We start from the raw sequence: 20,939 nt of genomic DNA, 5'->3' as shown, positions 1-20,939 counted from the left end.
CTGGGCATCTGACATCTCTAAGCATGTTAAGTGAAGTTCTGCCGGTATCTGGATGTGGTGTGGCCGGCGAACGCACCAAGCTCCAGGCTCCCGGGGGTGGGGCATCGTATCTCAGTGACCTCTGCATTTCTGATTCTGACACCAATTCCAATGTAGATGTTTTTTCCCAACACCCCCCAAGCAAGTCTCTGACGCTAGCTGGGTGTCTTACAATGTCAGCCCCATTCTGACACCAACAGCCTGAGGGGAGCACCAGATCCCACAGGTTAAGGGCGGGGTTCTGCAAGACTGCCCTCTCGGTTCCCATGCTGTTCCCAAGTCCCGGCTGTCACCTGGGTCTCTGAGCCTCTGGCTATGGATCAGGGGTTCCCACGACCTCCTCCTTGCATTCAATTAATTGGCTGGAGCGGCTCACAGGACTCAGGGAAACATGTTACTTCCCACTTTATTATTAAAGGATGGAATGTGTGAACAGCCAGATGGAAGAGGGTATGGGGCAGGGTATGGGGAGAGGGTGTGGAGCTCCCCTGTTCTTTGAGCTAGTTCATACAGCTCTAAGGATCTCCATGTGTCCACAACCCAGAAGCCTCCCCTCCTTTCGGGCGGGTGGGGGGCTTATGGAGACCTCATTACATAGGCATGACTGATTAAATCATTGACCATTGCCAACTCATTCAACCAGCCCCTCTCCCCTCCCTGGAGGTTCTAGGTAGGAGTGAAAGTTGGGATCCTCAAATCACAGGGTTGGTTCCCCTGGCAACGAGCCCCCATCCTTCTGTGGGATCCAAAAGTCACCTCATTAACATAACATCAAGACACCTTTATTACTCCTTATCACTTAGGAAATTCCAGGGTTTTAGGGACTTTGTGCCAGAAACGGGAAGGAAGACCAAATATGTATTTCTTATTATAAATCACAATATCACAGCCTCCCTAACAGCAAAACCCAGAGCCTGACACACACCTGGGCACATCAAAGTCATCAGGACCCTGTGGATAACAGAATTCGAAAGCACAAGTGATTATGGGGGATGGTTTTCTTCCTTCATGTATGCTCTTCAGGATTTTTCAAGTTTTCTACCATGTCCATATGTTATTTTTATAATTAAAAAAACTAAAATAAATCAATAAATGTTGCCTTGCATTTAAAATGTGGCAATCTCCAAACATCAGTGATACAGGATATGGACTGGGAGGGTCTCCTGTTTTTCAACTGCTAGTGGGAGCTGAGGAGGAGGGAGCACAGACGCGAGGGAGAGACGGGTGTAGAATTATGTTTCCTAAAGTTGTATTTTTAGGAGCTCCGGAAAATTCCCTGGGTGAGAAGGCATCTGAAATATTTGCAAACATTCAGCAGGGGGATAAATAATATTTCCCAAGTCCTTCCCTTCTGGGTGTTCTCAACCTGGTGCCAAATGTTCGAGAAAACTCTGAGACCCACTCAGGCTAAGCCCCTCTGTTCACAGAGCCCTGATGAAGGTCACCTAACCCCCCCCCCCCCCGCACCATTGCCTACTGCCCCCACCCCACAGTTTCACAGATGAGGAGACAGAGGCCCAGAGAGGTGAAGTCACTTTCCCGGTCACACAGAGCACGTCAGAGTCAGAACAAGATCTGAAAAACCACGCTGTATCCCACAAAGCATTTCCGTGTAGATCCCCCAACTCTGGCACGTCACCAGAAAAAGTTGTGGGGCTTTTCCCCCGTTACATAGAGAAGAGAACGCAATGCAAGTATTCTAACTTTTTACTTTTGCTTACTAAGTTCATTGAAAGAAAAGCAAAATCTATTCTTTTCATCTCATAAAGGACAGGATGTTTTCACACACAAAGGCGAGAGGGATATAATTTCAGAATAAAGAAGAGTCCTTTAAATCAAAGAAATATCACTTTCAGAAAGCCTCCCTGGGGCTGTCCCAGTTTTTCTTGTTTTCCCAAGGACCGGAGGGGAGGCCGCTTGCAACCGTCTCCTGGCTCCCGGCTCCCGGGGGCCAGCCATCGTGACCATCTGGGCTCTGTGCTCTTCTAAGCCTGCTCTGCTTCCCAAACCAAACCCCCAACCCTTTCTTCAACACTCCCTCTGCCTGGAAACCACCACCCTTTTGCAAGAAAACAAGAGACCCTACTTGCCAGACAGAGCCCGAAAGCCAACCTGGCGGAGGCAGAAGAAAAAGCACGTACATGTCTAGCGGGCCACACTCACCCAGAGGTACTGTAAGAACTTCAGCAAGCTGGGGCAGTAGTAATACTCCATTTCTGGTGTCCTGGGGGTAGGCTGCCAGCACCGTGCCCACTTCCAGTTTTTCTCTGGAGGAGGTGGCTCTTCCCGCTTGGCTGGTCACGCTGGAGTCAAGTTCAAGGCGGCATGAATCATTCAGAGGCCGGCTGGCAGCCAGGGGACCGGCCAGACGCCCCACTGACGGCCACGGCCACCTCTGTGGTGGGGATGTCACTGCTCAGGTCCCGTGAGCCTGGCCTGGAACATCTCTGGTGGCTGGGCCTTAGGGGGCGGGTCCAGGGGCGGTTCCTCCCAAACCCAGCTGAGCTGTCTGGACCCCTGGGCTCTCCCTGCCTCTGGGTGTTCTGAGTACAGAGGGTTTCTTAGCCGTGTGGCAGGAAGAGCCAGTGTGTACGTTTGCGTGTGCATGTGTGTGTGTGTGTGTGTGTGTGTGTGCTTGCATGCACTTCTGTGTGTGAGTGCAACTGTGTGAATGTGTTTTATGAACGGGTATGTGTGTGTGCTTGTGTGAGCGTGTCTCAGTGTGCAGTTCCTCCCCCAGACCACACACAGAGAGGCAGCTCCCCCATCCAACTCCTCACACGGAAAGGAATTAAATCAGCTCAGACGATCCCATCAGTATACACAGCCCCTCCTGGCTCCGATCAAGTTCCTTCTGGCTCAGCTAAGCATCTAGCCCTGGAAGGAAGGCCTGGTTGTCCCCATTTTACAGAGGAGGGAAACTGAGACTCAGAGAATGCTAGGGACCTGGTCAAGGTTACACAGCAAGTTGGAAACTGGAAAACCTGGAACCTCGGCCTTCCAAACACAAGTTCTGGGTTTGGTCCACTCCTGTGGGCAGTGGGGGCTACCGAGGAAGGGAGAGACAGGCTCCCAGAGTCACCATGTGTCAGCTGCATGAAGCGGGCATGTGCAAGAAGCATCCATTTGCAGAGATTAAAAATGCAAATTATAGCGCATCTGAGGCCCACCTAAGGTAGCCTTTCTTGGATGTTTCCTTCAAAAGACATTAATCTTGGCAAGTAGTCCCTCCACCTCCCTGAGCCTCAGTTACCCCTTCTATAAAATGGGATGGATTATCCCCACATTTCAGGGTTTTGCAAATTCAGTGAGGTATAATCATACCAAAATATCCAGTTTCATTCATACAGCACGTCCATGGGGAAGCATTATCATCCACCAGCCAGATGAGTAAACCGAGACTCCAAGAGGCAAAGGGAGTTGCCCCAGGTGAGTGGCTGCCAAGCCACAAGGCAGACCCAGGGCCTCCTGCTCAAGACCACCTCCAGCCTAGGTCAACCCCAGAGAATGCGCACACAGTCAGCTCGCCACGCAGGAGCCACGCCCGAGGCAGGTCTGCTCCTTCTCCCCAAGGAGAGGGAGGGGTGCGGCCCTTGGCAGAGGCCTTGGCTCGGGGCCATGTTCCCACCCTCCAGACCCCTGGGCCCATCTGCACCGCACACCAGCCCACCACCCAGGGCCAGGCTGAGCAGCTGACAGGAGGCCGCCTGAACACCACGGGGAAAGCTGAGCTCGGCAGCCCAGGAAACCATGGGGTGAACTTCAAAGCTCTTCAAAAGCAGGCCTGTGGCTTCATCCACACTTGGGGCCCCACATCCGGCAGGCAATGGGTCCCAGCAGCTCACTGCCCGCCTGACCACCAGTTGGGGGGGCTGGTTCCAAATGAGGGTACAGATGAAGATACATCTAGGCCCTGCTCACTGACTGACAGGCTGATGGTAGAGTCAGAGGGTCATTCCAGCTGATGGTACTGCCAGAGGACACGGCCCCACTCGCTGGCTAGTGGTGCCGTCGCAGGGCTGACCCCTGCCGGCCGGCTGCCAGCTGTGGGGAGGGGGTGTGTATGCTGACTGACTGAATGATGGTAAAGTCTACCTGAGGGGCTAACAGAACAGCAGGACAGGTGCTTCTTGCCAACTGACACACCAACTATCCACCACCCCGACGAGTGGAGGCTGCTGAGGGCCAACCATTCCTCTCCAGTCTCCCACTGGCCGGACAAGGAAGAGGCGGCAGAGAGGACTGGGCAAGAAGGGGCAGAGGGGAGGACAGAGACAGGGGGCAGGGAGAACACAGTCCCCGAAAGGGGAGCCTCGCCGGTGTAGGAGAGCCCTGACGGAAAGGCTCAGGCAGGAAAAAGAAGGAACCCAAAGAAAGTCAGATAAGGCAAGGAGACAGATGGCCAGAGAGACAGTCAGGGACACAGGGAACAGAGCACAGTTGGGGAGAGAGCAGGGCAGGGGGTGTGGAGGGAGGCAGAGAGACAACAGAGCCTGGGGGCTGGAGTGGGAAGAATTTAAAAAAAAAAAAAAAAAGGTGAAAAAAGGCTGGACCTGGCAAGTCTGAGATGCAGAAAGAGCTGACCCAAGACCAGGCGGGGGTGGACAGGCAGGCATGAAAACCGGAGTTGCCCAAACCCCCACTCACCCAGCCCATAGATGGTCACAGTCACCAGGGCATGACTCTGGGGAGCAGAACACCCCCCTCAATCCAGGCCAGAAGTGACCTCTACTTGGTTGGGGTCAGTCTTAGTAAGGGACCCATCTCCACCTGGCAGGGGGCCACCTGCATACATGTGACACACGCCTTGAACGCCTTCCTATCCTTGGCTCTCATCTCTCCCACCCCAGGCCCCTGCTTACCTTTCACCACCTGACTCCACCCCGCCCCTCCCACCCCACGAGCCAGTCACCCACAGGGCCCTGTGCTCATGCTGATCCTCCATCAGAAGCTGCCTTCCTCCCTGCAGTGGGTTGAATGGCGGTCCCCCAAAGAAACATCCACCCAGAACCTATAAACGTGACCTTATTTAGAAAAAGGTCTTTGCAGAGCTGATCGAGTTAAAGTTCTTGAGATGAGATCATCCTGGATTACTCAGGTAAAGGCTCTAATCTGGTAAATAACCCTATAAGAAACACAAGACAAGATACAGCCACATGGAAGAGACACAGAGCAGGGCCAGGCGGCCACAAGCTGGAAGCCAAAAAGCTGGAAGAGGCAAGGAGGGAGGCACCCTTAACATCTTTGGAGGCTTGGCCCTGCCGATGCCCCCGATTTCAGACTTCTGGCCTCCGGAGCTTCAAGAGAGCAAGTATCTTTTGTTTTGGAACCACCAAGGATGTGGTGGGTTCTTATGGCAGGCCTAGGAAATGAGGATACTCCCCTCCTCTTTGCCCAGTTCTCTCCTGCTGGAGTTGAGCTCTCTGGCTTCAGATCCAACCCACCCCCTCACCCACAGTCCCCAGATGCAGATGTGGGGAGCGGAGGGAGGTCCCAGAGCGCCTGCCTCTCTGGCAGAAAGGCAGGGCAGAACGTGCTGCTTCTCTGTAATTCCTCCTTCAATCCCTCGTGCCCAAGGGCCCACCCCTGGGCAGCCTGTCTCCCCGCATCCCAGAGCAACGCCCCTGGCAACAGTAGGTCCTGGGGCAACTCTTATTAATGTCATTCATTCATTCAAACACAACCATGCAGCCCTCTGGAGAGGCCATAGCTTAGCAGAAACCTCCCGAAAGGGACAGGAGTTGTTAAAACCGCCATCAGCATTCGGGCAGGGAGATTGACAACCAGCAGCCGCACCCCCACCCAGGCATGATTTTGTTTAGGCACTGGGGGTTTTGGGTGGGGAGGGAAGGTGGGCACCCTATGGCGTTTTATTTGAATACAGTTGCTAATGCATTAGCCTCAGAAGAACTGAGTGTAGCAATGCACATTCCCAGTTCTTTTAGAAATATGGGCCTGCCTTCCCCACAGGCCTGCACTCCTCCAGAGACGTGGCAGAACCAGAGTGTGCTGCCTAGGGACCAGATCTGCCACATTCCTCCTGCTCCCCATAGCCCAGGCACAGAACAGACCCCGGCCCTTGCAGGCATCAGAACTGATGACCATCTAGGAACATAGCCCATTCATCCATCACATGCTCCCTGTGCCAGGGCCTGGACAGAGATGGTGCTGACACAGCCCCCACCTGAGATATTAGAAGGGCCGGCTTGCCCCACAAGCCTGCTGTCCATCACAGTGTGCCTCGCTTCTTGGCTTGGCCTTCAATGCCCTTAGCCATATGGCCTCCAGGTACTGCCCTAGCCAAACCCATTCCTCAAGCATGTGTGGACCCTTGGCCTCCCGGCCTGAGCTTGGACAGGGTCTTCGGCCAGGAATGCCCTTTCCATCTGCAGAAATTCGATCATCTCCCAGGCTCAACGCAAACAGCATGTTTCCAGGAAGCCCTCCAAGCAAGCATGAGTCACTGAGCCCCCTCTCCAAGTATGTTAGGATGCTCGGTGTGATGAGAGCCTATCTCCTCCACAGGGCTGTGTGCTAACTCACGGCAGGGCCTGGCACCCAGCCCAGTGCTTAGAAGGTGCTCTGTAACCATTCCCTGAAGGGCTGAGAACTTCCACTTCTCCTGGCACTCGTCCAGCTCACAAAGAAATGACATTTGCATCTGTGTGCCCAGAACTCACCAGGAGCAGACCCACTGTGTGCACAGCATCCTGTCAGCTACCAAAGGACCCATGGAAGCCATACACATGTCTCCCATCTTCCAGAAGCTGACAACCTCTGAAAGAATCAGGGCACGGATGGAGCACTCAGTTTCCCCCTCAGAAATGTCTGAGGGGGAAACTGAGACCCAGGGAGGGGATAGCAGGTCGCTGAGAGGCAGCCTGGGGTGCCAGTGAGTGAGGAGGGATGGTGAGAGAGAGAAGCACTATAGCACTGGGGGCTAAAGGGCCCTGGAGTTCACAGGAAATGGTGCAACCCGGGAGGGCTTCTTAGAGGAGGTGGCATGGAACCAAGTCTTGAAATATGACCAAATGTCCCTCTTCTCAAGAGAGCCCGTGCTCAAGTACAAGATTCAACATCTCTGGAAATACTTCTGCTTAAGTCAGAAATGCCATTTCTATATTCATAGGGCTCTCCTTATGGGCTGTCTATCCCCCTCAGACACACACATATGCCCTACTCCTTTTGGAAGGAAAACAAAAACAGAATTCTTTTGCTCCCCGAAAGTGATTTCTTCAGAAGAGAAACATCACCCATGAAGATAAATGGGGTGGCGGGGGCTGTGCAGGGAGCAGGAGAAATGTCCCCACCTCAGCCCAGGAGCCCTGATGCTAGTGAAATAGAAAGCGGCAAGAGACCTAATGGAGGACGGAGCTGAGCAACACGTGCACCAAGATCAGTGGCACGTGTTGAAAGAAAATCCAAGTGGTCACAGGAAACTTGGCTTTTTCAGAGTGAAGGCCCTGATGCAGAAGGGGTTAAAAACTGAAAATAAAAGGAAATGCTGGAACTAGATCACCTCCATCCCGCCCTCTAGTGGTCACGTTTGAGCAGTGCACAAGGAACACAGTGCCTTTCTTTCCTTTTTTCTAAATGGTGCCTTTTTTAGTCAGGAGGATGGCCAGGAACAAGGGGCAGGGACGCAAGGAGGAGTGGAACAGAGCAACTGCGGCTGGAAAACCCTCTGGAGGACACTCAGGGTATTTCAGATGCCCCCAGAGCCTGACAGCCCCGGACTGAGTCCCACCTGTGGCACCTGCACCCTGTAGGAGCCAGGGCCAAGCCCCTTCATGCCACACCCCACCCCTCCTCTTCCCCAAGGGTTGTGGCAAGGATTCATCAAGGGGATAAGTGTGAAACAAGCCTGCCCATCCCCGGTGTGTTTACTGAAGGCGGCTGGGTGTGGCCTGACCCCATCCACCTGCCTTCACCAGCACCTAAATTAAAAAAAAAGAAAGAAAGAAAGAAAGAAAGGAAGGAAGGAAGGAAGGAAGGAAGGAAGGAAGAAAAAAAGAAAGAAAGAAAGAAAGAAAGAAAGAAAGAAAGAAAGAAAGAAAGAAAAAATTTCTCCATTGAGATAAAGCCTCTGCCTTTGTCTTGGGTCATGGTCCTGGGCTCTCTGCTCGGTGGGGAGCCTGCCTCCCCCTCTCTGTCTGCCTGCCTCTCTGCCTACCTGTGATCTCTGTCAAATAAATTAATTTAAAAAAATCTTTAAAAATGGTGAGATTTCACATCAAGATCAAGATCACTGGTTTTGCTTGAAACACTGGACAGGCTGGGACAGGCTGGAATATGCAAAAGAGCCTCCTCCTTCCTCCAAATTTGTCCCTAATTCCCCATCTGGCTTCAGCCCCTGAGTCAGAATCCAGAGGGAGAGCACCTGTAAATCTAGATTCAGAAGTCTGGGGTGACCCGTGTGCACATGCCTGAGCCAGGCATTCAGGAACCGCCAGATCTCCGGGGCGGGTAGAGTGGCTGGGTCCTGGGAACTCTGCCGCTGTGAATGAATTCTGCACTTTCCCTCTGAGCCCTGCTCTCTGTTCAGTGTCAAGGGGCCATCCTGAGAGCACAGGGGTGCCCCCACCCCACCCTAGGACCAATATGACAGGGACAACAAGTCACAGCTGCACCCCGCCCAGCTGGGCCCTCTGCCTGGTTGCCACTCCTGTGTCTCCCTACCTGGCCGACTCCTACGCCCCTGTCAAAACCCAACTTCGGTTGTACCTTGAGCCTTTCTGGCTCCCCCACAACCTAGCCGGGGCAGACTCATCACCCTCTCCTTCCAGGGGTCAGATGATGGGGAACATGTCAATCTCCCATACGGGGCTCTCAACTCTCCCACTCCCTCCCTCACTCCATTAGCAAATGGGGACTGAGCATCCATTTTGCACGGACAACGTGGACCCGAACAAAGGAATCAAGAGCCCCGCTATCCTGCAATTTGTCTGAAAACAGGTATATCGTAAGTGCAGGTAGAGGACAAAATCCAACCAGTACAAAGGGACGATAAAGTGGCAGGAACATTCACAGGTGCCAAAAAGTAGAAACAAACCAACTGATGAATGAATAACTGAAAGGCGGTCCGTCCAGACCGTGGCACGCGATTCAGCTGTAAACAGCAATGGAGTTCAGACCCATGTGATAGCATAGATGGACCTTGAACTCTGAGTGAAAGAAGCTAGACACAGAAGGATAAATAGCTCATGATCCCCTTTATTTGAGGTTCCTCGAACAGGTGAATTCATAAGCAGAAAACAGAAGAGTGTTTGCGCAAGACCGGGAGAAGTGGGGGCAGGCAGGGGATGAGGGTGTGGCCCCTAATAGGGATGGCTTCCTTTTGGGAGTGAGGACAACATCCTAAAGATGACTGTGGTGATGGTCGCACAGATCCGTGAACATACTAAAACCCACTGGATTTTATATTTTCAAAGAGCATGAATTATATTTTAACAAAGGTGTCATATAAAGAAAGTGAGGCAAGTTTAAGTACAATATTAACTAAGTATTAGTTGGGGTGATTCACAACTATGAAAAGTACTTGAGGTGACAGGAGAGTGACTGGAGTTTGGGAAACATCCTATTCAGGCGTGACATCTGCCAAGCAGAGGCTCCATGTGGGTTCAAATCCCAGCTGAACCACCTGCTGGCTAAGTGATGCAGGCAAGTGCCTTCCTCACCTCTCCGGGCCTCAGCTTTGTCATCTGGAAGATGGGAACAAGAACAATCCCCAGGTTGGGGCACCTGGGTGGCTCAGGTGGTTATGCATCTGCCTTCGGCTCAGGTCATGATCCCAGGTCCTGGGATCGAGCCCCACATCAGGCTCCCTGATCAGGGGGTGCCTGCTTCTCCCTCTACCTGGACTGCCTGCTGCTCCCCCTGCTTGTGTTCTCTCTCACTCTCTCTTACAAATAAATGAAAAAAAAAAAAAAAAGAAGAAGAAGAACAGTCCCCACCATGCGGAGTCACCATGAGAATGAATGGGGAGCATGGTGCCTGGCACACCCAAGGGGGTAGATAAATGGCAGCATTATTGAGGAGGGGGCCGAGGACTGATTGTCAAGGGAGATTGGATTCTGTGGGGGGTACTGAAAATCTTTTAATTTTTTAAAAATTTTATTTATTTATTTGACAGAGAGAGACGACAAGTAGGCAGAGAGAGAAGCAGGGGAAGCAGGCTCCCCCCACCGAGCAGAGAGCCCGACACAAGGCTCGATCCTAAGACCCTGAGATCATGACCCGAGCCGAAGGCAGAGAGGCCTAACCCACTGAGCCACCCAGGCGCACAGGGGTACTGAAAATCTTTTCAAATTGAATGATGGAGGCACGGCTTTGGGAGTATACCAAAAGTCACTGAATTGTACACTTAAAAAAACGACAGGGTACAAAACAGAACGTGATCTGACCCTATGATCCAGCCATTGTCCTCCTTGGTATTCACCCAAAGGGGCCAAGAAGCTAGGTCCGCACTAAAAACCTGCCCACGGATGTTTACCCCAGCTTTATTCATGACCGTCAAAACGTGGAAGCAACCCAGATGTCCCTCAGCAGGGGAGTGGGAAAATAATCCACGTCAGAGTAGACAATGGGTTATTATTCAGGGCTAAAAAGAAAGGACCCCTGAGCCATGCAAAGATGGGGATAAACCTCTAGTGCATACTGCTAAGGGAAAGGAATAAAATCTTTAAAAACAAAACAAAACCAAACCAGGGTCCTGGAGCACCTGGATGGCTCAGTTAAAGTGTCCAAATCTTGATTTTGGCTCAGGTCACAATCTCAGGGTCATGAGATCAAGCCCTACATCAGGCTCTGCGCTGGGCGTGGAACCTGCTTAAGATTCTCTCTCTCCCTCTCCCCTTGCCCCTCCCCTCTAAGAACCCCACCTTCGCATGAGCATGCTCTCTAAATTAAAAAATGAATTAAAAAATAATAATGAATAAATAGTTTTTTAAAAATGTGGGTGCTACTTCATTCACTCATTCCAGACATGTATGTTGTGTGCCTACTATGCACTGGGCACTGCACGCAGAGTTCCCTGCCTCCCAGAGCCTTCACTCTGATTTGGGGGGCAGACACTGTGCGATGAGAAGGTACTGCATGTGACAAGGGGTACGTTGGGAGAAAACAGTGGGGGCCACGTGTCCTTCTATAGACATGGCACCAGGGAAAGCTCTACTGAGGGTTGTCATTTGAGCTGAGAGATGACCTGAGAATAGGGAGTGAAGAGGGAATCTGAAGGAAAGCCAACAGCAAGTGCCAAGGCCCTGGGGCAGAAACACACGTGACGTGCATCTTAAGGGAACACTCTGAAGGCCAGTGTGGCTTGAGTGGAGTGAGTACAGGACATGTACTGGGAGAGAGGGTCAGGCAGACACACAGTCTTGTAAGCTGTCATATGGACACTGGATTGGATGCTGAGTGCAGATGGGATTTTTATCCTCCAAAAAAAGGTGTGAATCTGACTTCTCTCTAGGGCACTGTAGGTGCTCAGCAAACATTTCCGGAATGAATTATAAAGCCTGCCTAGGAACCACTAACTCCTGCTTGGCAACAGACAGCTTCCCAATGTCTGTCTGTCTTGCTCACAATAGCCTGTGTGGGACACAGAGCTGGCTTCTCTCACCCATTTCAGAGATGAGGAAATTGAGCCTCAAGGAGCTGTCCAAAATCACAGAGTGCCACAGAAAGAGATGAGATTAGAATCCGGGTCTAGTGGGGTTTATTCCTGTTTTGGTGCAAGTGTGTCCAGGTACAGGTATGTAAACACAACTCTGTGCACCCTGGAAGATGCAAACAGGTGTGGACCCCAGCAACTTTGCATGGCCCTCTGGTGATCTCAAAGGGTTGTGGCAAGTGGAACAAGCAATCGTGACTATTAGCAGGAGAAAGTCTGTTATTTATATTCTAAAACACAATGAGTCAAATCCAGATTAGCCCGCTAGGGATTAGCACCATTCCCACACAAGGGATTAGCATCATTCTCACATAAGGGTGTTTCCACAGATTTCTCAAGGAGGAGAAACAAAAGGACTAGAAAGATCCTCGTCACCCGTCTGGGTCTCCATCTCCTCACCCCTGAGATAAACCACAGTAGGTTAACACACAGAAAAGGGTAATTCGCTCCAGGACCAGGATCCCACCTGGAGGCTGCCAAGCGCCCCAAATCCCACACAGTTCCACCAGGGGGGCGTGCACCAGGCGGCCCATCTGGCTCAGGTAGGGAGGTTTTGCAAGGGGAACAGGGGTCCCTGTGTTCATCAGCCTCCTGTGGACACCTGGCTGGGAGCCCTCCAATGTCTTGGCCCCCAGGAGCCCCAGCGGTACAAGTGAAACAAAATCCAGCCCCTCCTTCCAAACAGAGAGCCTGCCCCCAAAAGCCCTAACCCTCTCCTCAGCTCCAAGGGATAAGTCCACTGGCCAGGGATCAATCCAGGTGTTGCAATTTCCTTGCTGTGTGTCCCTGGGTCAGTCACATCCCCTTTCTGAGCCTCAGGCTCAGCATCTCTGAAATGGGTATGTTCCTGGTACCTCAGGATACAGTGAGGTCACTTTGGCAAAAGGGCCAGGAAATGGCACTCAGCAAGCCTCAAAAGGGTTCAAACCTGTGTCCTTCTCTACAATATGGGGACAACGAATACCCATCTCTTGGGGTCTGTGAGGATTAAATGGGACAACAGAATAATGTTCATACAGTGAATAATCTAAGCACAGTGTCAAACAGATACTCAATATATACTATATAGTCAAAGTAATAGCAGCAGAGTAAGAACTTAAAAAAGTGACGCTACTGTTCAGAGTGCCTTATGCACATTAATTCACCTAATCTCACTACATTTCTTTTTCTTTTCTCTCTCTCTCACTTTTTTTTTTTTTTGAGTGAGTGTGTGTGAGAGCAGAGGGAGGGAGAGAGAGATCCCAAGCAGGCTCCACTCTGAGCACCGAGCCCCATGCAAGGCTCGACCTCATGACCCTGAGATCATGATCCAAGCCAAAATCAAGAGTCAGACACCCAACCAACTGAGCCATCCAGCTGCCCATAACCTCACTGCATTTCTAATAAGTAGGTTCCTTTATTACCCCTATTTTACAGAAGGGGAAACTGAGGAAGAGATGTTAACCCGCTTAAGGTCACATAGCTGCTAAGTAGCAGAGTCGGGATTCAAACCCAGGCCAGCTGGTTTAAGAGATGTCCTCTCTTCTGTATGCATATTACACGTTGATTTTACAAATTATCTTCCAGGCAATGAAAGACAAAGTAGATAAATTGGCCTTCATCAAAATTAAAAAATGTTTGTGCAACAAAGAACACTATCAAGAAAGTGAAAAAACAACCCACAGACAGGAGAAAATATTTGTAAACCATATAGCAGATAAGGGATTAGTATCCAGAATACATAAAGAACTCCAACAGAAAATTCAACAGCAACCAAAAAGAACAACCCAATTCCAAAATGGGCAAAGGACTCAAATAGACATTTCTCCAGAGAAGACACAGCACATGAAAAGATGCTCACCATCCTTAGCCATTATAGAAATGCAAATCAAACCCACAATGAGATACCACTCCATATCCATTAGAATAGCTTCTATCAAAAACCAAAACCAAAACCACAAAATGGAAAACAGCCAGTGTTGGTGAGGGCGGGGAGAAATTAGAACACTCATGCATTGCTGGTGAGAACATAAAATGGTGCAGTCCCTGTGGAAAATAGTTTAATACTTCCTCAGAGACTGAAGGAGCTGCCTTGTGATCCAGCAGTTCTCCTCCTGGGCGTACGCACCCACAAGGACTGAAAGCTGGGACGCCGACGGATACTTGCACACCCGTGCTCACAGCACCATTACTCACAACAGCCAAGAGGTAGAAACAACCTAAGGGCCCACCAACAGACAGATGGATAAACAAAATGGGAACTAGAGATACAATGGAATATTATTCTCCCTTGACCAGGGAGGAGATTTGGACCCCTGCTACAACAGGGATGAACCTTGAAGACATTACGCTAAGTGAAATAAACCAGACACAAAATGGCAAATCTTGGATCGCTCCGTTTATCTGAGGTACGTAGAACAGGCAAATTCACAGGGGCAGGAAGTAGAACAGAGGGTGGCAGGGGCTGGGGAAAGCGGCTAGAGGGTTAGTGTTCACTGGGGAAAGAGTTTCTGCTTGAGAGGAAGAAAAAGTTCTGGAAACGGAGAGTGGTTAGGGCTGCACAACACCGTGAGTATATTTAATGAAACTGAATAAACCTGGTCTCCCCGCTTCCCACTCACCCTCTCCAACCCCTTCAAAATGTCCACTAGGGGGAGCTCCAAGCCTCACCTTCAGTGGTATGTTAATAAGTTTGCTCTCTGGGCTCTTCTGGACCTCTGGTAGACCTATTACCAAGTTCCTTGTTCTGACTCTGACTGGGTCTTCTCATCCCCACCCTGGCCAGCCTTCTCCTGCCTCATCTCCACTGCTCTCTAGGTAAACCCTCCTCAAAGCTCCCAGAAAACCCTCAATTCTCCTATGCCTCTTTATGTATACACATGCTATTCCCCCGACCTGACGGCCTTCTTGGCTAATTCTTTCTTTGATCGCTGGCTCTGACATTCTTTTCAACTCCTCCAGATGGTATGATACTTCCCTTCTCTGTGCTTACCAAAGCAGCCTGTGCTAATCCCAAAGCAACCCCTTTACAATGGCCATCAAGACAGTGTGACCTTACCTCTGCCAACTCTCTTACTCCTCACTGTCTACTCTATCACCAATGCCACCATCATTGTCGTCATTGTAATCATCATCACCACGAGTAGTACTACAAAACACAAGCCCCAGGACCTTTGCACTTGCTTTTCCCTCTGCCTGATGCTCTCCCTCTGATTTTTCCACATGGCCAGGTGCTCCCCTTTCTAGTCTCAGCTCAAATGTCACCTCCTCAGAGAATCCCTTCTAACCCCTATTAGCAATGAAATAGCTTCCAACCACCCTCTTCCTCAGCCACTCTTGATTCCCAACACCCTATTTTACTTTCTTCACAGCACTTGGTACCATCTGAAAATCCTTCTCTTTTGAGTCTGGCTCCTCGTTTAATGTCCATCTTCTCACACTGAAGTAGGAGCTCCAGGAGGGCAGGAACCTCTTATGTCTTGTTCACTGCTCTACCTGAAGAACTAAGAACAGTGCGTGGCACATAGTAGGTGCTCAGTAAATATCTGTTGAATGAATGAATGAATGAGTGGGTGAATAAATAAATGACTAGTATTTATCATCCTGGACTATATAATATCTTGTTTATAGTCTATGAATGGGAGCAATTTGAGAACAGAAATTAACTTATTCATCTTTATATCCTTAGAGCTTTGTATATATAAATAACTGGGTGATGGATGGGAGGATGGATGGATGGATGGATGGGAAGATGGATGGAAGGATGGATGGATGGGAGGATGGATGGGAGGATGGATGGATGGGAAGATGGGTGGATGGATGGATGGGAGGATGGATGGATGGATGGATGGGAGGATGGATGGGATGGGAAGATTGATGGAAGGATGAACGGATGGGAGGATGGATGGATGGATGGACGGGAGGATGGATGGATGGATGGATGGATGGATGGATGGATGGGAGGATGGATGGATGGATGGATGGATGGATGGATGGGAGGATGGATGGACAGCTGATAAATTGGTGGGTGGTAGTTGGGTAAACATATGAACACAAAATACCCCCAGTACAAGATCTCAGGCACAATCAAGCATTTGCATTTAAGACCTAGGAATCAGAAACCTTCTGGTCTGGTTGGTTTTAATCCAGAAAAGGAACTTTAATCAGTTGAGACATAAATTACTCAACCCAGCAGTGATAGACAAGAAACAATTAACAAATGGAATTAGCCACAAGTCAGGATTCCTGAGCCTCCTAAGAGCACAGGGTGTCAACAAGTTTCTCACCATTCAGGTTCCACACTCACAATCCTAAAGCTGGCGTGTTATCCTTCTTCCGCCTCGCCCAGGAAGAAAGGTCACTCTGGCCTCTGAGCCAATTACCACCCAGCCTGTCTCTTCCACATTAGCCTTTCTTCCTGTCTCTGAGCCCTACTTTCCAGCAGAATGGAGGCCTTGGAGGGCAAAATTGTTCCATCCCAGAGGCCCAGTGCCCAGCACCCATCTCACATCACATCATACAGACACTAGATAGATTTACTCTCTTGTCTCGAATCCTGGTTTGGAGGCCAAGTCTTCCTTGACAAGGACTTGACAGTCCCCATTTTCTTTTTCAGACTGTGTACTAAAGAATGCTATTTGTTGAAAGACCAACAGCCATATCCAACTTAGCCACCTTCTGTGATGGAGGCCAGAAGTCTTGAGCATTGACTGTCCCGGACTCTCTTGCGGCTAACAGTGGCCATGTGACCATGTAAGTGAAAGTCTTCTGGAGGGTGCTCTGGGGAAAGCTCTTGCTTCCTTGCAGACTCAGCTAGCATGGCCCTTCTGACTCCCCACTTCTTCCTGCCAGAGAGTGGAATTAATTCTTGGAAAAGTGGCAGCCCTTTTGGGACCATGAGGCACAAAGCATGAGGGAAAGCCCAAGGGACTCTCAGAGATGCTGAGCCAAGCCAACAGCTACCCACCTCATTACGTCTTGCTGTGTGTGATAAATTAGCCCTTTTAATTAAGCCAGTGAGCCACATTCCTGAAACTCAATTCAAATGACATCAACACAGGTCCAGCATCAAACTGGGGAATGCCAAGCAACACATTATAGGGAGAAAAGTCCATATCGTGGACAAATAAAAAGCCATCAAATCTTTATTCACAGCTAGTTTTTAGCATAATCTCTGATGAGTTATTTCTAACAGTTCATATAGACTCTTCCATTTTTTTCCCCCTTCCCACTTGAATACCTAGGCAACCAAATGAAATGCAAAGAGAGTATCTAACCAAGACCAACAATATATCCACTAGGAGTCATTTCACAAATTCCCTCTTATTCAAGTTGACTGCATTCACAAGACTTGCATTAGAATCCCAACTGGTCTTCCCCTCCATCCTCCAGTCACTATAATGAAGTTACTGGGTTCAAGTGCTTTTCAAACCTTCAGAACTGCTCCAGGCAGATCCTTGAACAAAGATGGCACACGAGGGCTGAACTGCCAGGAGGTGGCGCCATCTTTCAAAAACCAGCATCTGGTTTCCTCAGTGGGAGATGTAGGAAGAGTCTGAATTTGGCATTGAAACACACACGGGGGTGTCCCAGAAGACGCATCAAGGTCTATAAGACTCCAGCTGGTCTCCTGGACTCTAGATCACATTCACTGCGTAAAACAGTTTCACAACCTTGAACCTTTGCCCAAGCTGTTCCCTCCATGGGGGCAAACCATCTCTTCCCAGACCACACCCATCTAGCAAACACCTGTTCATCCTTCAAGACTTCAAACAAGAGTGCCTGCTCTCTGAGAGGCTTTGAACCTTGAACAAATTAAATGAAAGAATGCTGGGAAAGCACCTGATACAGGGCCTAGCACTAGTAAGTGCTCAATGAACAGGAGCTCTTAGAAACCATTGCAATTGTTTATCTGCCTTCTTATGTATCCGTGTCTTGTTTGTAACTAGTGCAATTTATTGCTGGTGCAATACCCAGCACAGCATGAAGAACATACAGATAAAAATCTGCCAAAAAAAAGACTGAGCCCCTCCCCAACACTCCACTCCAGCCAAACTGGTCTATTTGATGTTTCCCAAACATGCCTCTTACATCACCCCACCCCCATACCTTTGCATATGCTATTCCTCCTTCCTGAGTGCCCTTCCTCTCCTCCCCCTCTACCTAACTAGACCCTCCTAGACCATCTTCAGGTAACCCTGGACTGTAACCCCAGGGGGACTGGGAGAACCTCCAGTACCCCTCATTCAGGGCCTAGCACATAGTGGGCCCCTGAGAGAATGAGCCCATCACTAAATGAACCAGCAAAAACTGGCCAAGGGTTAGGAGATTTGGGAGAACATTCTCGAGGTTAACAGAGGTCTGCCACCTGCCCCATGACAGGGAACCCCCACAGCTGGTAATCTGGACCTTTAGTCATGGGAGGGGCCTTTGGGGCAAACTGTGACCCAAGGCCATGGTCCACAACTGAGTCACTGTGTTTTATGATCCCTGAATGAGTGCTGACCAAAGGCTCATTTTCTGGGGGAAAGGAGGGTGCACCCATCCATGGATGGGTGAGGGATGAGGCCCAGCACAGGGCTCAGATTTGCCACAAGGACTCAAGGTCCTATTAAGTGTAGCCCGGAAAGCAATAGGGAAGGGGGGAAGCAGCAAGCACCAGCCAGGTAGTTGGAAAGGTGATCTGCAGTCCCAGCTCTGTCCCAGTGCCATTGGGCTCTCCCTGAACAAGACACCTCCCCCCTGCCGGGCCTCAGCTTCTTCAACAGCAGAAAAATTCCCAAGATTGGAGGCGCTTCCCTGTTCCAACTAGCAGCAATTCCAGAGAACGCAGAAGAAAAAGAAACTGAGAGCAAATAAACAACAATATGATAGTAGCAGCTAACGTTTATCAGGCTGTCACCTGGCACTGTGCTAAGTGCGCTACAAACATCATCTTGGCATGGCTCCAAGCTGGGAGAGGTACTTCATGGCTCTGAGCCTCAGTTTTCCCATCTGTAAAATGGGGATAATGCTAGTTTCCATATCAAGCATCGTAAGCTGTTAGGCATTATTATTACTATGATTCCTATGATTTTATGGAGGAGGAAAAGAGAGGCCCTGAGTGGTAAACTCACTTGTTTGCTGCCTCTATTAAATGCCGTGGCCATACTGGTCTGACCTCATGCTCAGGGTCTGACCAGCCTGTGGGTCAGCTGGGTGTGGGCATGGCTATGCAAATCAGCAGAACATCAGCCCTGGCAAGTCCCAGGCACCCTTCAGAGGGCGACCACGGCAGAAGAGCTGGCGGCCAACCCTGAGCTGAACAAATACCATATTCTCACCCCCAGGGCCAGGGTTGTCTTGTTTCCTCATGAGTTGATGCGCCAAGTGCTACAGGCCCAGAGAGGGGCTGGAGGGGCTGTCAGCAGACCAAAGACACAGTTTTGTGGCAGAAAGGGCCCAGGTCCCAGGATGGAAGCAGAAAATGCCTGGTTTCCACCCCAGCTCTCACATGCTGTGTGGCCTTGGGCAAGTGGCTTAACTTCTCTGAGCCTCAGCTTCCTCCTCTACGACACAGGATTCATACTTCCTCACATGAGGACTGGAGTGGGGATGGACAAGTCCTGAGACACAGTCTCAAGAAATGGAGATGAACCTGAACCTAAATGGAAACCAGCAGCACAAAGTCATTAATTGAGAGCAATGGGAGCAGCAGACCCCATTTATGGGGGAACTCCCCCACCAAGCACGTCAGGAAGTACAAAACACGGGTCTGACCGCCTTCCAGAGGTGTAGAGGCGGCCAGCAGGGCTGAGGGCTCGGGACCCAGGTCCTCACCTGACAGTCACCTTAAGTCAGGCCTTAACTCTGGGCCTCGGTTTCCCCTCTTACAATGAGAGAGCTGAAGAAAAGGGAGAGTAGAGGAGGCAGGGGAGGTAGAATGGAAAAGCTATCACTGCAGCCCCAGCATTTGCTGAGGATTCCCTCTTCCGAGTGCTGAGTGAGTTCAGAGAAATGCCCTTGAGGCCAGAAAGGACCATCCTCATTTTACAGAAGAAAAAACTGAGGTTCACTGAGGTCCATCACACCACTCATCCCAGGTCACACAGTGGCAGAGCCAGAGTTGGAAGCCACTTAGCCTCCAGAGCCCAATGCTGAGGGCCCCTGGAGTGAGGCTTTTTGTGCCCCGTTAAAGTGAGTCGGACACTACCACCCCCTGGTGGCTACTCCTTGGAATTGCAGGTGTAAGTCCTCAAGGTAGGGAAAGGAGGTCTGAGGCCCTCACCCTTCCCACCTACATAGGAGAAGATAAACAAGCAGGAAGCAACAGGGCAGGGCCCTCAGGAAGCTGCAAGGACAGAGCCAAGGCAAGCCACCTGGGGACTCCAAGGACAAAGGCTCCTCAATTACAGAGAGTAGAAGAGGGAGTCAGGCCACCAGGGAGGATGCCAGCAAGCAGAGACTATAAAAAGACAGGCCTTAAATGCTTTTCTCTCCATAACCTCTGTCTTCGCATACACACACAAAAGTTCAAGTACAATCAGATAAGCTTGAGTTGGTGCCGCCTGGGAGGCAATGAGAAAAGAGTCAGGAAGAAATCAGTGGAAAAGAACGCTTAAAAAAGAAAACCAAGCAGGTTTCAAATGTGAGCACATCTGTGGCTGGGATCTCAACACCCAAGGAGGCTTTCCGGGGCTACTCAGTGGATGGCTAGCCGAGGTCTGCGTTTCTGCTCTGGCTCTGTGGCCCCCAGCCCTGCCATCTCCCCCCGATGCTGGCATAGACGTTTGCCCATCAAGAACCCTGCCAGGGGCATTGTCTTCAAGCCATATTGCAAAGGAGCAAATGGGGGTTTGAGAAAGTGGAGTTTCTTGCCCATGACCAAAAAACCAGAGGGATGGAACCTAGGATTCTGATGCTATAGGATCCCTTGTCTCCCAATCCAAGACCAGGCACAAATACCCTTGAAATGCATGGAGCTTGTGATCCAAATGACCTCATGAGTAGGACTGGGGTTACCTCCTTAAAGAAATCCTATCTGAGATGATGCCCCACATGGGGCCTGGGGACAAGAATAATAATAAGAAGAAGAAAAAGAAGAGTAACAACAACAACAACAATGGTAATGGTAACTCTCATGAAAGTGTTTCCCATGCACCAAGGACCATGCTGAACTCTTGCCGCCTTATCTCCTCTGAGCCCCACAACAACCCTGTGAAGTAGATGCTATTATTATCCCCATTTCACGATGAAGAGACTGAGGCCCAAC

General features: G+C 50.3%; 1 protein-coding gene across 1 annotated transcript in view; it reads right to left on the bottom strand.

Moving 5' to 3' along the window:
• KIAA1671 (KIAA1671 ortholog) overlaps positions 1-20,939 on the bottom strand; it is a 127,909-nt gene that overhangs the window by 88,941 nt on the left and 18,029 nt on the right. The window lies entirely within an intron of this gene.

Source organism: Lontra canadensis, unplaced genomic scaffold (assembly GCF_010015895.1).
Source record: "Lontra canadensis isolate GAN:19392208 unplaced genomic scaffold, GSC_riverotter_1.0 scaffold87, whole genome shotgun sequence".
NCBI classification, from domain to species: Eukaryota; Metazoa; Chordata; class Mammalia; order Carnivora; family Mustelidae; genus Lontra; species Lontra canadensis.
The sequence above is the reverse complement of the archived record's forward strand: the minus strand, read 5'-3'. Positions and strand labels throughout refer to the sequence as shown.